The sequence below is a fragment of the Astatotilapia calliptera genome, chromosome 8 (genome assembly GCF_900246225.1).
Source record: "Astatotilapia calliptera chromosome 8, fAstCal1.2, whole genome shotgun sequence".
Taxonomy (NCBI): Eukaryota; Metazoa; Chordata; class Actinopteri; order Cichliformes; family Cichlidae; genus Astatotilapia; species Astatotilapia calliptera.
In genome coordinates, this window is record NC_039309.1 from 23182606 (window position 1) to 23197165 (window position 14560).

The 14560-nt window shown below is 42.6% G+C and overlaps 1 protein-coding gene and 1 long non-coding RNA gene across 15 annotated transcripts in view; one reads left to right on the top strand and one right to left on the bottom strand.

The window, feature by feature from the left end:
* rbfox3a (RNA binding fox-1 homolog 3a) overlaps positions 1–14560 on the bottom strand; it is a 589353-nt gene that overhangs the window by 157208 nt on the left and 417585 nt on the right. The gene's annotated exons all lie outside the window — the stretch shown is intronic.
* LOC113027735 (uncharacterized) lies at positions 5746–12323 on the top strand. 2 transcript variants are annotated; one of them, XR_003273123.1, is made up of 5 exons: positions 5746–6289; positions 9558–9667; positions 10889–11020; positions 11994–12093; positions 12212–12323. It is a non-coding gene; the product is annotated as an uncharacterized LOC113027735 (long non-coding RNA). The 2 variants fall into 2 exon arrangements; XR_003273122.1 differs by lacking the exon at positions 9558–9667.

A 14560-nucleotide genomic window follows, 5' to 3' on the forward strand; every position in this document is an offset into this window, starting at 1 on the left:
GCTGCACTCTCGAGCCTAGGCGGAGTAGTCAAATGCAGATTCACTGAGCGCTCAACACAGACAGCATCGTCAGAAGGAAAGTTGATAAAATAAATTACAAATTTTGTATTGTTCTTTTTTTTTTCTCCCCTTTGGTTTTCTTTCTTTCTCTCCCCCTCTTTCTTTCATTCTTTCTCCCTGTCCTATCCCACAGTCATGTCTGTCCCGTTTGCAACTGAAAATAAAATAAATTCATAATTATAATAAAGGTCAATCAAATGGACCAATATGATGATCCACTTAAAATAAATCCTCTTGGCATCTTTCTTGGCCTCAAGACAACAATTCTGATGGCTATAGATCCAAACGGGACACAAAAACAAAAAAAAACCAAAAAAAAAAAAATTGAAAAAAAAAAAATTTGAAAAAAATTGTATTGCTCGATACATATGCGTACCGAACCGAAAGCACTGTATCGAACGGTTCAATATCGATACGAATATCGTTGCACCCCTAATATATATATATATTAGGAAAATAACATATCATTGTTTTATACCCAGATTTGGGCTGGAACTTAAATTTATGGAGAGCATTAAAATTACATTTTGAGCTTCCCCACAGTGATGTATTAACCATTACAGATACATAATAATACCATCACTAAAAATTGAAGGCAGCTGTGGAATACACCTTCCACAGGGTGGTGAAAACAAACTGCAAGCACTGCAACTACAAATGATAAAAACAGTGCATGCCTTGTCAAATCTAAAAAGTGATGATGTCCCCCCTTCTCTCTGACGGCACTGTCATAAGGTTCCTCACGTTTGCCACCATCCTTTATATTACTGCCATCTTGTGGTCACAGTCAGCTATTGTCGCTGGAACTTGTTTCATGCTCATAAGAAACTGTAGCTCTCTCTGTTATACAGGCTTCAGCTGGGCGAGCTGAGAGGCCAGCAGCTCACATGATCTGTGCTTTGTGTGAAAACACAGCTCGTGTTGGCAAGTAAATTAACTTCAGTGATTTGTCATCATAACAGATCAGTTTCCTTTGGTTAACTTTGACCAACATGTGTGATGTAGAGACAATGGAGGAGACGGCAGCTCTGACCACGTCTGATCTAATCAAACAGGTGACCAGGTGGGATCAGGTGCAGAGATTCCCAAATTTGCTGGAATATCATTGTAACCAGCTGTTTTTGCCAACACTAAAGCTTAATTTAAAATCAATATTTTAATCCCACCTGTAAATATTGACAGTTAACCATCAGTCACACTCATGAACAACTCTTTAGCTTTCTTTTTTTTGCTTTGTTTGTTAGAAACACGCAGATGGTGGACATCAAGCAGAATATAAAGTATTTAAAATGAGCTCGGTCTTTAAGATATGCAGCAGTAAAATGAATCCATTTAACACTCGTGAGGAACATTTTTCTGCAGAGTATTTATATATTTTTACTTTTAATAACTATACAATTTTCCAAAAATATTGTTTTATGTTCAATGAATGTTTTATGTTAACAAATTCTTGTCACTGTAGGTTTATAAAAAAAACCCTGATGATTAATAAATAATATGTAAATGTTTTTTGTAATTACAGTAAATTTTGATTTAAATAGAAATCACTGGATTTTACAAGTCTTCAGCCAAGACGGAGAGCAGAGAGGTGAAGATGTCCATGCAGATTTCACAAAGCTGCATAAATAATTACATTTTAACCTGATCGGTTTATATTGTCTCATTGTTAAATAGTGAAAGAAGCTGTGTTTGCATATTTGCAAGTTTCAGATCATCAAACTCATTTTAATTTCTTCTAAAATCCAGAAAGTCCACGTGCTGAGGCTCAGGCACACTTAGCTTGATCAGGAAAATGATCCAGAATACACCAGCACGTCCACCAGAACAACAAATAAAAGTTCAGGGTGGTCTGATCATAGTCCTGTCTCAAAAACAACTTAAAAACTGCAAAAAACAATTTACTGTTTGATGACCTTACACATGCAAGACATTGACCAGAAGAAGAAGAAGGTGGTGCATGTTCTTATTCAACACTGTCTGAATACATGAAGGAAAATAAAATGAAAGTGAAGCGTGAAAGAAAGAAGCACGTCCCTGCTGTCCAATTACACTGTTCGTGTTTTATAAATTGGGACATTCGTGAGACAAGCTAATAAGAGAATAGAACAGACTGGCTGACCCAGAGGTGTGTGTGTGTGTGTGTGTGCGTGTGCTTAACAACATTACATCCCATGTATCCACTGAATTCATGGGATGTAAAACATGCTCAGAGCAGCTGGACTTATCCAGGCTCAGGGAGGATGTTACAGGTGGAGAAGGTGGAGCGGAGAAACCACATCAGCACATACTGTGGAAACTTTCACTCGAACATGAGCCACTAACTTGCTCATGTTTTGAATATGATCAGTTTCTTTACACTTTCTATAAAAATGTCAAAGGAACAATCTATTTCTGAACACAGTAATTAATATTATTTAAAATGAGGGAATGAAAGCCTGAAGTTCAAAAGTAATACAGCAGTGATTTAAGTCATGAAGGAGCAGGTCACTGATGTTTGGAGACTGTGTGGTAACATCCAGCCTGACCCTGCTGCACAGGCCGGCTCTGACTTTAACAAGCATGTTCTCACTTTTTACCCTTCATTCTAATTTGTGTTGTACAGTTATTTCATTTTTAACCTTAATTTATATTTTATTCCTTCCTAGTTAAATTTACCCTTTTTAATTTTTCATATTTATTTCCTATCTTATTCATAGCCTTTCCTTTTTTGTTTTCTTTAGGTCACGAGCAGTTGTCCAAGCATTTCACTACATATCGTACTGTGTATGACTGTGTACGTGACAAATAAAATTTGAATTTGAATTTGAAACTTTAAGGAAAACTTTGTCCTGCTCTGATTTCTCGTTTGGCTCTCGGCGAAGGCGGTCGCATTTTTCTCCTCTCCTCCTCTCCCTTAGCTTCCCTGCTTAGCCTCTTGTGTTCTTGTCTAGTCTCGTGTTTTTTTGTGTTACTTTTCCCTGGAACACTCTCTCACAGTCTGTTCTCTAAAACCTAAAAGAGAATTATGGATTTGATCAACGGGTCAATGCTATTGACACCCTTTTCTCAACGAGAAGTCTGGGCTCGGGTGAGCCTGAGTGTCCGGGTGGTACTTTCCCTGCCGGATACACGATGGACGGGTGGCAGAAATGGAGGGTCGTGTGCCTGGCGGACTGTTGATTGAGGACGCTGAAGATATCTACCTGTTCGGAACCATGATAACAGGGTTCTTGCTGATTGGAGCTGGCTTGGCCCTGGCTTATCGGAGAATTAAGAAAGCGGAATCGGCTGTTCAAAACCCCACAAGGCTGCCCGCTGGGATTCAAACGATGGGACAAGGTGTGACTTCTCAGAAAGGGCACATTGAGTGCAGCATGGATAAGATCTTGGAGAAGCTTACGGCTGCCGTGAATACTCAGAATAACATCTCTGAGCGCAAGTTTGATAACATCATGGAGAAGCTCACGGCTCACCAACGGGAGATTGAGAGACCAGTGTTGGACTGTTAGAACAGCTTTGAAATTCTCATGAGCTGTTCGCACTAAAGAAAAACCACTATCATAATGCGGCTATCCCTTCGGCCCCAGCTGTGGGCTCAAGGCTGGCGCCGAACAACAACACCCTGATAACGACTGTTTTTAGACTGTTCCTCCCACTCCATGCAAGGCCACCTGGGTTGGCTGGAAGACTGTTAGTGTCATGGTCCTGGGCCATGTTGGCCCAGTGTTCTTAGTTTTCTTGTATGTTTGTATTTTGTTCCTTATTTAGGCCATGTTTTCTGAGTTGCCCTGTTGTGTTGTTCCCTAAATGTTTTCCCTTCATGGCTTTTACCCCCTGTGTGCCCCTCTGTGTATCTGTGAGCCCTCGTCTCTCCTTATGTTTTATTCCATCTTTCCCCTGCCCATTATGTCCAAGTTCTCCCCGTGCTCTCTCCCCCCTGTGTGCCCTCTATGTATTTATGAGCCCTCGTCTCCCTTTGTGGTTGTTTCATGTTTCCCCAGCCCGTTATGTCTGTGTTTTCCCCGTGCTCTCTCTCCTCCTGTCTGAACCTCTGTGCCTGTACATGTCATGTTCAGTTCACCCCGCCCTGTCTCGTTATGATTATCAGTGTCACCTGTGTTCCCCGTGTGTGCCCACTTTCCTCGTTTACCCTCTGTGTATTTCTGTCTGAGTCTCCCTCTGTTCGGCGTGACGTCGTCCCTCATGCTGTGTGTGGATCTCCCTGTGTCTCCCTGTGAGTTCTTAGTTTATGGTTTCCCAGTTTAGTCTAGTTTGTATGTTTGTTCTACCAGCAAATAAAGCTGTGTTTTGAGTTCACCTCCCCGAGTCTGTGAGTCCTGCATTTTGGGTCCAACTCCTGCCTGCCGCACAGCGATTCATGACAGTTAGACTACTTAGCCTTGCAGGGCGAAGGACACTGTCTCAGCTGAACTCTGGACACTCACACACATACACTGATAAGCACTCATACATCCCCCGTCCCCTTCCAATGCCTTCGATGCTTGTTGCCTCCTGGGAACACGAGGCGGGTCTGGGCCCGCGCTGGAGAGTCGGCGCAGTGGCAGGATGGCTGCTGTGTTGCCTGGGATTACTCCTCACCCCCTACCCAACCCTGTTGCTGGTCACGTGCTCTATAATGTTGTACTGTGGACATTTATGTGCAGAGGAGTTTTTTTGTTTCCTGTTCTCATGCTGTTTCTAAGTTTCTTTTTTTCCTCTTGTACTTTCCCATTGTAGTGTACATTTCAGTGTTTTTTCTGTAATGCAACCGTTCTCTGACTGTATCCCCATGTGATGTCTGTGTTGTGTGTGTGTTGTGTGTGTATAAGGTCAGGGGGCGAGTTCATTCCACTGCAGGGCAACCTGCCACTGCATGTGGCGAATAAAATTTGAACTTGAGCTTGAACTTGTAACAGACGATTTCACTGTGACAGTGGGTGTGTCGGCTCCTAAAATCTAAGAGAAAAACTATTTTGAATTTGTTGTGTTTTTTGCACAGTTAACTCAGGACTAAGCCATCTGAACAGCCCTAACCCCAGCTCACTGTTTGGTCTTTTTATTCCAGGAAATGCTCCTTATCATTCTTTAATACACTGTAAAAAAAAGTCAGTAAAATATACAGCAAAACACTGTCAAATTCCAACGGTAATGGAGCGTAAAACCAAAAACTTCCTTTTACTGTATTAAATAGATTGAATAACCGTTAATTGTGAGACTGGATAAAACTTTGTTTTTTACTGTAATAAAATGTTGAAATTATAAATATTTTCTGTGAAAACAAATAAATATGCATACATTTTATAATTACATATTGTAATGTTGAAAATGTCTGAAAAACTTAGATTTTACGGTATTATTTGAGTAAAACTACATCTTTTGGGGTTGTGCACATTGGAATTCACAGTATAAAGCTGTAGATTTTTAAGCAAACAAAAACATTCATTTTTACAGAAACAAGATGTTAAAAAATAGGGTCCACCGTAATAATACAACCAGTACATACCATTAACAAAAAAAAAAAAAAAAGAAGCAAATATCAGCAGTGAAAGACAATAAAACTGATAGTATTTTTATTTTTTTTTAAATTCAGATACTGATATACAGATTAAAAGTTAGGCCTGCAGTATATCATTGTTAACCTTCTGATAAAAAAAAATCAACAGCAAAAGAAGATGTTAAAAATAAAGTTTATGATTGTGAATAAAATTGATTTCAATAATCTTTTTTAATTATTATTTTAAAACAACTTTATGTTGTTGTGTTTCACGCCATATTATCAGACCACCTTAAGTGGGTCGGCCTTAAATTTTGAATTTGTGTGATCGCTGTTGATTGGTAGCTAAACTGCTGGTAAACTGTGTACAGATGTTTTACGTTCGAATTGCAGAGAAAAAAAAATCTGGTAGCAACATTGTGCAGTATGAGCGAACCATTTCACCAAAAAAAGGGGGAGCAAGGCAAGACATGGCTGCAGCGGTCTGCAGACGTGACTTCTGATCAAATTCGAACCTCCTAAAGAAACAAAGAGCGACGTTACATTGCGGGATGACGTCACCTGAAAATGACCAATAGCGTGGCGCGCTGCTGAGCTGTGTGCCAACCGCTCTTTTTTTCATGCAGGACACTCAAGTTGGCTTCGCTAACTGACACAGTTTTGAACTCGTATATTAGCGCCATTTATTGCTGCTTGGACCACAGCATCTTCGGAATTTGTAGACATCCTGGCAGCTTACAATTAGTTCGAGGTGAGGTGAGTACATGCAACTTCAAGTTATCTCTGTTATAAAAATCCACCAGCCCAGCATTTATAGATAATTTTAGCAGTTCGTTTTTTATGTGTGAGGTTGTGAATTTAGTTAGCATTTGTGAGTTGAGTTAGCATTACTGTCGCGAGGGAAGCATTGCTCTGGATTAGTTTCTGTATTTGGCGTGCTTAATTCGCTAGGGAGGAATTACCAAAGTACTTGGAGTTATGTTAACGTGTAATTTCTGTGGTAAGGTAGTTCAGTCATCAAGGGGCTACGTGCTTCATTGTAAACTGCATCGGAATGAGCCACGTTGTTTCTTTCGGTGTATTGAAGCAGGCTGCAAGCAGACATACACCAGGTATGGCGCGTTTAAGGCTCATTTTTACCGAAGACACTCTGCCCCCACCCATGTCACTGGTGTGGCGGTGGTTTCTTCGTTTACATGTGCAATGGCGATGTGTGAACGTCAGTGTCAGAACTCTAAAGAGTTAATAGCGCATCTGAAGAGCCATATTGTGGAAGGACACGTGGTCACTTGTCCAGTAAGAGGATGCACAAATACCTTTAGAGTTAAATCATCTTTTACTGCTCACATGTCACGTAAACACAGAGTTTTCAGACAGCAGCATTGGTGATTTATATAGAGAGTCTGCATGTCAATCATCATCTGTTCCAACCACATCAGATGACTTTGTACCCTTGATTTCCGAGCCTGCTGCACAGTCTATTACAGATGAAGATAACATGGAAATGCCCCCTCAATTCTGTGATCTTTTTCTGAGAAACGTTTCACTATTCTACTTAAAATTGCAGGGTCAGTTTCTACTGCCTCCTTCAACCATAGAGAACATTGTGGAGGCAATGCAGAACATGCATGAGTTGGGACAGACATACAGTTTGGGTAAACTTGCATCACTGTTAAAAGATGACACATCATTATCAGAGGAGGACATCAACAAAGTCTGCGAGTCTGTCAAAAGCTATGATCTTTTTTCTGCATGTCATACCGGGCCATTGAGGACAGTGCACTCCAGAGCTCAGATCTTTAAAAAAGCCTTCAACTATGTGGAACCAAAGAAAATATTTTTAGGGAGAGATGAAAACAGAAAAGATAGGTTTGCCTATTATGTGCCTTTAAGAGAGACTTTGAGATGTCTGCTAGAGTCTGATCTGTGGCAGAAATCAGAAGACCCCTCTACTGAGCCTCCTGCTGATGTTCTGTGTGACATAAGTGATAGTAAGCTGTTTTAAATAAAATGATTTTTTTGGTCAAAACCCATCATGTCTCAAGCTAGTACTCTACCAGGATGCCTTTGAAGTCGTTAACCCTTTAGGCTCTGCAAGGACAAAACACAAGGTATTAGCTGTATATGCATCAGTGGCAAACTTGCCACTTCATGTACGCTCAGACACAGATCACGTCTCTTTTTTTTTTTTGTCTTCTTTAGCTCTCAGCGAAGGCGGTCACACTTTTCTCCTCTCCTCCTCACCCTTATCTTCCCTGCTTAGCCTCTATGTCCTTGTCTTGTCTTGTGTGCATTACTTTCCCTGGAATAGACTCACACTGTCGTTCTCTAAAACCTAAAAGAGAATTATGGATTTGATCAACTGGTCTCTGAATGCTCTCGCCCTATGACAGCTGGGATAGGCTCCAGCACCCCCCACGACCCTGAAAAGGATAAGCGGAAGCGAATGGATGGATGGATGGATGGTCTCTGAATGCTATTGACACCCTTTTCTCAACGAGAAATCTGGGCTCGGGAGAGCCTGAGTGCCCTGGAGGGACTTTCCCAGCCGGATACACGATGGACGGGTGGCAGAACTGGAGGATCATGTGCCTGGCGGGACTGTCGATCGAGGACGCTGAAGATATCTATCTATTCGGAACCATGATAACAGGGTTCATGCTGATCGGAGTTGGCTTAGCCCTGGTTTATCGGAGAAATAAGAGAGCGGAACCGGCTGTTCAAACCCCCCCAAGGCTGCCCGCTGGAATCGAAATGGAACGAGGCGCAACCTATCACAACGAACGTAATATGGTCAACACCTTGGAGACGCTTGCAGCTGCTGTGAAGGCTCAAAACAACACCATTGAGCGTATGAGGGGAAACATCAGAGAGAGGCCTGCTCAAAATGAGACCCTTGAGCGACAGTTGGAAAACATCGCGGAACGGATCACTGCAGTTGTGAGGTCTCAGAATCAAAAGAACGATAACACCATGGAACAGAAGTTTGATACCATCATGGGGAGGCTCGCGACTCTCCAACGGGAGATCGAGAGGCCAGTGTCGGAGTGTTAAAGAGCAGCCTGAAAAGTTCTCCTGGGCTGCTCGCATGGAAATTAACAAAACCAACATAAACATTGCGGATTCCCATCACGGCGCCAGCTGCAGTGGAGCCGAACAATCACTCCCTGATAACGACTGTGTTACGGCTATTCTTCCCGTCCCATGCAAGGACACCTGGATTGGCTGGAGGACTGTTTACTTAGGCTGATAGGCCGAAGGACACTGTCTCAGCTAAACTATGGACACGCACACACACACACTTACACTGATAAGCACTCACTCATCCCCCCTCCCTTTCCAACGCCTTCGATGCTTGTGCCCTACCGGGGAAGATAGCAGTCAACTGGACCAGCACAGATGCTGCAGGACCGGATGCGCTGTCTACACCGGCTCTCTCTTACCCTTTACCCGCCCCTGTTGCTTGTCTTGTGTTTCTATGGTGCATTGATAGTCATGTGCTTTTGTGCTGAGGTGTTTTTTCTGTTATCAAACTGTTCTCCCACTAGGAGCTCAGTCTGAGTGGAGTTTTTTTTCTCCTCCTCTTACCTAATGTAGTGTATTTTCGTTGTTTTTTCCTATCAGCCTACCTTTCTGACATGTCTGCCCAATGTGATGTTTGTGTAAAGTTGGTCAGAAGGTTCCTTTGTAAGTGCGCATGCGCCATTAGCGTGCTGCCTGCTGTAACCCTAATTTCCCTCGGGATGAATAAAGTATTCTGATTCTGATTCTGATTGTCTTACTGTGCAGGGAGAAAGATTTTAAAGAGTTTGTTCATGCTAATGGGTTCTCTGAATTACTGGCAGACTTGAAAGAATTGGAGGACAGTGGGATTGTTGCATCAGATGAAACTAGAGTCAAAGGAACTTTGTATTGCATTGCTGGTGATAATCTGGGTTCTCACTGTATTGGTGGCTTCACTGAAAACTTTAGTTCTTCAAAGTACTTCTGCAGGTACTACCTGATAACGAAATCTGAATTTCAGGGTGCTGACCCAAATCTGTGTGGACCAGAACGTACCAAAGAGAACTACAACTCTGCTGTTGATCGCCTCCAGATTGACAATACACCAGACGTCGAAGGAGTGAAGTTCAGGTCAGTGTTCAATTCACTGAAATACTTCAACGTTTGTATGCCAGGCTTGCCACCATGTCTAGGTCATGATATCTTTGAGGGAGTTTTGGCTTATGATGTGGCACTGTATCTGAAATACTTCATAAAGAAAAAAGCATGGTTCACTTACTCAACTCTGAACCGACGCATCAAACAGTTTAGTTACCATGCCTCTGATGCTTCTACAAAGCCATCTGAGGTCAGTCCTCAAGCAGCTAAACTCTCAGGACAGGCTATACAGAACTGGAACTTCCTCCGACTGCTGCCTCTCATAGTTGGTGACACAGTGACAGACCCCACAGATGATGTGTGGAACTTAACTCTGCAGCTGAAAGATATTGTAGACATGGTGTGTGCTCAGAAAATTTCAGTGGCTCAGGTAGCATATCTTGATATTCTTATTCAAGAATATTTAGAGTCAAGAAAAGCTCTGTTCCCAGAATGCAACCTGAGACCAAAACACCATTTTCTACGCCATTACCCAGCACTGATTCTGAAATTTGGCCCACTGATAAGATTATGGACAATGCACTTTGAAAGTAAGCACAGTTATTTCAAGAGGTGTGCCATAAATCTGAAAAATTTCAAAAACCTCTGCCATACACTCTCTGAAAGACATCAGATGTTTCAAGCCTAACCTGCAGCAGGGTCATTGTGTCAATCTGTCTTGAAAGTCAAAGATGGTTCTCCATTTTACTCAGTGCTGTACAGTAAAGCCATTCAAGAAGCAGTTCAAATGTTTGACTTTACTGAAACCAATACAAAGGTCACAGTAGAAATGATGTACAAGGGAACACAGTACAAGAAAGGACACTTCCTTGTCACAGGGGGCTCTGACTCTGTTGAGTTTGGTGAAGTAGTTCTCATTTTGATTAAGAATGACAGTGTTTATTTTCTGGTGTCGGTGCACGTGACAGAATACCATTCTCAGTATCATCTGCACTCAGTGAGAAAGGAAAAAGAAAAGATGCAGTGTGTGAACATCATTGACTTAATTGATTTCTATCCATTAACATCTTACATGAAGTATGGGTACCAAATGGTTCCATTAAAACACAGTGTGCTGTCACAATAATGGTGCTGTTAGTTTGGTACTTACGAAACACTGTATAAAAGTGTAGTATCAAGCAAGATCAGCTTCATATTTTAAGACCAAAGGTACCACTTGGTGTAAATTGACCATTATTCACATTCTTTTATCAGACATCTTGGAAATGGGGGACAGCATAAGGAGTTCCATTACTAAGGTGCTGCCGGACCTGTCTGCCTCAATCCTTGAAATTGTACTGGAGGCACTACAATCATTAGGAGTGGAGACATCTGAGAAACAAACCAGTAAGTATCCGGTTGTTCAGTGATGACGCGACGAATCCTACTTCCGGGTCTAAAGTAGTCTGCGTTTAATATGGCTTTTGTGTTGTTAACATGTTTAATGTTATGTATTTTCTTCTATTTGATCTCAAAAAGCTCCTAAAACAGTCAGTGATCACTGTTGACCTCCCTCGGCTTTTATTACCGCTAATCATTTATTTAAGCTCAGTTTTTAAAACCTTAGGATGTAACTACAGCCCAGCCCATGCAGCAGTATATGAATGACTAACCTCGTATTGTGGATGGATTATCTCAGTTGTTCTCCTGGCTGAAGTTTGGTCCTTTTACAGCATCCTGCCATGCGATTACATTTGTTCCTGACCACCGAGAACACTCACGTTAACTTTTATCCAGTGGAAAAAAAGTTAGCTTGTTTATATTATGCTAACATAGCTGTGTTAGCTAGCGGTCACGTAGCACATCATTATATACCAGCTAGCCCAACTTCAGTAACCCTACAAACGTCACTGCTGTTTAGTTTTCTGTCTTCATTTATGTTGGAAGTGATAGCAGAGCTGTACATTTTAATTTGTTTCCAAAACCCCGCAGTCAGGACATGCTATATGGTATTTAGATAGCAGGGAGTTAGCTCGCTAGCTTCTAACTTCTAACTCTGTTAAATGTCATAAATTCCGTTTTCATGGATGCCTGGATGTTAAACTCAATTGTTACACCTGGTAGAGCAGAACGCTGATCATTTTATTAAAGATGAAAGACTTTAGACAGTTTTTCAACTCTCAGTAATGCCACAGTGATCGTTTGATATATGGACCTGCAGCGGAGTTTAGACCCAGACACGGCTAGTGACGTCAGACTGAACAACCGGATTATGATTTCATTGCACAATAGCCATGAAGGGCTTTCTGTTTTTTCTATTATGCTTTGGCCATTGTCCAAAAAGTACAATTAATCTATTGTTTGTGATATTGTTTTACAGCACCAAATATGGAAATTTCAAGCCAGGCCAGCATATCGTCTCCATCTGTTTTAAGGTTTAAGGGTGGTGGCACAGCTAAGACCCAAGAGTCTCTTTCAAGGTTAGTAAAGTAAACAGATTCAAGAAGATATTTTACACATTTCTTTGTTGTCTGTCTCTAAATCTTATTTTGTCTTTATTATGATTAAAAAGGTTTGTTTTGTTCTTACCCTTTTCAGACACTGAATTTGAGCAGAAACCATAAGGATACTCAAAGGACCTGTGACTCTCAGGAAATGGCGAGATTTCAGGTCATAATGTTTTTTTCGTTTTTTTCTCCATTAAATTCATTTTCCCTTTTCCCTTTACAATATTGCTGTTTTGTTTTAGTAAACAGCATCAAATGAGAGGGACAGATGAAACAGTTTCAAGACAATGGCAGGAAAAACATGCTGAAGATTGAAACAAACCTTGGCTGGAAATATTTGGTATGTGTTTTACCGTAAATCAAATTGTTGAAAAACATTCAGCTACACTGCAACACAGGGAAACTTGATTTGCACTTATTTTGTTACTTTAATTTCTTGTCTCATTATTTTTGTCAGTTATTATTGTTTATGGTGTATGCCCTTCTTGTTTTCTTTCTGAATGCAGAAGGTATCTAGCCAGTCCACAATGAAAGCTTCGTTGCACCCCATTAGTCGAGTTAGCAGGCCGCACGCTACACCGGCATGACAGAAACAGCAACTCAGGTAAAAGCAGAGGAGGGGGGCTATGTGTTTACGTGCATAACGAGTAGCGTTGTAACAGCAGGATCATTCACACACACTGTTCTCCTGATTTGGAGGTTCTGGCAGTCTCGTGCAGACCTTTTTACATCCCGAGGGAGTTTACAGTAGTTATTGTGATAGCTGTTTATATACCGCCGGATGCTAACGTTAGCACGGCTCTCAGCCTCTTGCTCAACACCATAAACAAACAACAGCTTGCCCACCCCGATGGGGTTTTTATTGTCGCCGGCGACTTTAACAAAGCGTGCCTAAAGACTGTGCTTCCTAAATTTGTCCAGTTTGTGGACTTTGCTACGAGAGGAGAACACACTTTGGACCATGACTATTCAAACATCAAGCATGCTTTCAGAGCGACACCCCTCCCCCACAAATACAGGCCATTTACCTGGCTGGATCTGACCACCTCTGCATGTCCCTCACCCCCACCTACACCCCCCTGCTGAGAAAAACAAAGCCCCAGACGAAGACAATAAAAACCTGGCCTGAAGGAGCCCTTTCTCAACTGCAGGACTGCTTCTCAACAACTGTATGGGATTTATTCTCCAGCCACAACCTCCAGGAGTACACGGACACTGTACTCTCGTACATCAGGAACTGTGTTGACAATGTCACCGTCAACAAAAGGGTCAGGGTGTTTCCAAATCAAAAACCCTGGATGAATAGCGAAGTGCAATCCCTCCTAAAAAGCCGCAACACTGCCTTCAAGTCAGGGGACAGGGCGGCCAGGGCAGACCTGAGTAGAGGCATCAGGAAAGCTAAGGCTGCCTATAGGAGGAGGATTGAAGATCACTTTGCTGACAACGACCCCAGAAAAATGTGGCAGGGGATCAATCACATTACCAACTACAGAAGCAATAACCAGGCGACATCTAGGACTGATGCCTCACTGGCTGAGGATCTAAACTGTTTCTTCGCCCGCTTTGAGACGACCAGGCCCTCAGCTGCCACACCACTTCCACCCACCCCCAGCACTGGCACACTAACACTCAGGGAGCATCAAGTGAGGTGTGTTCTAAGGTCATTGAATCCCAGGAAGGCGGCAGGTCCTGATGGAATACATGGAAAGGTTCTCAGAGCATGTGCTGACGAACTGACCGGAGTCTTCACTAAAATCTTCAACCTTTCCTTGTCATCAAACACCGTCCCGCCCTGCCTCAAAACCTCCACCATCATCCCCATCGCCAAGAAGACAGCTGTGGCCAGCCCAAATGACTACAGGCCTGTTGCACTTACGCCTGTAGTGATGAAGTGCTTTGAGAGACTGGTCTGTCAGCACATCAGGGCCGGTCTGCCTCCCACTCTGGACCCCCACCAATTTGCCTACAGGACAAATCGTTCCACCGAGGACGCTATCACCATAGCGCTCCACACTGCGCTGAGTCACCTGGAGCACCGAGGAAGCTATGTGAGAATGCTCTTTCTGGACTTCAGCTCAGCATTCAATCATATCATCCCGGAGATCCTGGTCCAGAAACTGTCTCACCTGGGACTCTCCACCCCCATCTGCCTCTGGATCAAGGACTTCCTGACAAATAGACCACAGTCTGTCAGACTCGGCCCCCACCGGTCCAGCACCATCACACTCAGCACCGGGTCTCCACAAGGATGTGTTTTGAGTCCCGTCCTGTTTACGCTCTACACATCCGACTGCTCCCCTACCCATCTCTCAAACACCATCATAAAGTTCGCGGATGACACCACAGTGGTTGGACTCATCTCAAGGGGGGATGAGTCGGACTATAGAGATGAGGTCAACATACTGACTGAGTGGTGTTCAGTTAACAACCTCCAACTGAA